The sequence below is a fragment of the Aplysia californica genome, unplaced genomic scaffold (assembly GCF_000002075.1).
Source record: "Aplysia californica isolate F4 #8 unplaced genomic scaffold, AplCal3.0 scaffold00663, whole genome shotgun sequence".
Classification (NCBI taxonomy): Eukaryota; Metazoa; Mollusca; class Gastropoda; order Aplysiida; family Aplysiidae; genus Aplysia; species Aplysia californica.
The window spans coordinates 343,543-344,726 of record NW_004797933.1 but is presented as its reverse complement, the minus strand read 5'-3'; positions in this window follow the sequence as shown (position 1 = coordinate 344,726).

Here is a 1,184-nt window from a genome sequence, read left to right as displayed (position 1 = left end):
ACTCATGTGCATAACATAAATGAACAGTAATATAAACTATAAGAATATCTAAAATCGTTATTGCTCTCAAAACCTATACGTCGCGCCCGAGCTGAGGAACAAGTGTAGATCTATTGTGAAACAATTCCATGTAAATAAATAGTTTCAGACGTATGGGCCAATAAAACACGGTAGACAATCCCAGGAGATAAAAGATACTGTTACGGTATAATACTAAGATATCGGTCGACAAAAAACAGAGCATTTTAAAAAGCATAATACTAGAAGTAGGCCTACAGGGTTCTTAAAAAAAAAAAGAAAAAAGAAAAAGAAAGGACCCACTTAAAGGACGATGACTCCGTCATCAGAGCACTAATTTTAACAAAACTTTGAACAAGTACAATTTTACCACGAGGACATCAATTTTGTTAATAATATGGAGAAAATTAATGAACGCCTTCGAGAAAGGTTAAATTTTAACCAGAATTGGGGAAAACACAAAATCGCACTTTAAAAACGTTCAGTGACAGGGGCGGGATCGGCATAAAACATTTTGTCTCAGGGTAAAGGTGGATGTATCTCACCGTGCTGAGAAAGTTTTGGAGAAATTTGGGGAGGAGAGTGTGTTATACTGTATAGGCCTGGTTCTTGTGGGATGGGCCACACCCCAGACGTCAAGAGTGGTCCTTGTATTGTTGCAAGAAAGGTTTATGGAGCGCCTTTTTATAAGCAGAGTATTTATAAATAAGTGGTCACCATATTTATATGCCGCCAAACTTGAGCCATTTCAACTATTACCCTTGGTGTCTTTTGAGGGACATAGTATACAAAATCAAGCCACATTGAGCAATCGAATGGTTGAAACTCAATATTGAACAGGACGTTCGAAGAATCGACCCAGAAACATGCCACGGGGTTTATTTAAAATGTCGAGTGGCGTACTGGAGCTTGTATTGAGAAAAATGGTTAAATCGACATCCCCTTCCTGAGTTTATTTGGCAATATAATTTTGGCATAAATTCGTTCTTCAATGCACACAGTGATTATTTGAAATAAAACAGCAAGGTTAATGGAAATTGCAACGTTTTGTGTTTCAAGCCATTATGGTTGGAAATTTAAAATTTTGATATTTTTCGAACATATTATTCCATTTTTTCATATTGACAATTAATGTGATGACCCCCTCCACCCCTCTCCCCCCTCTC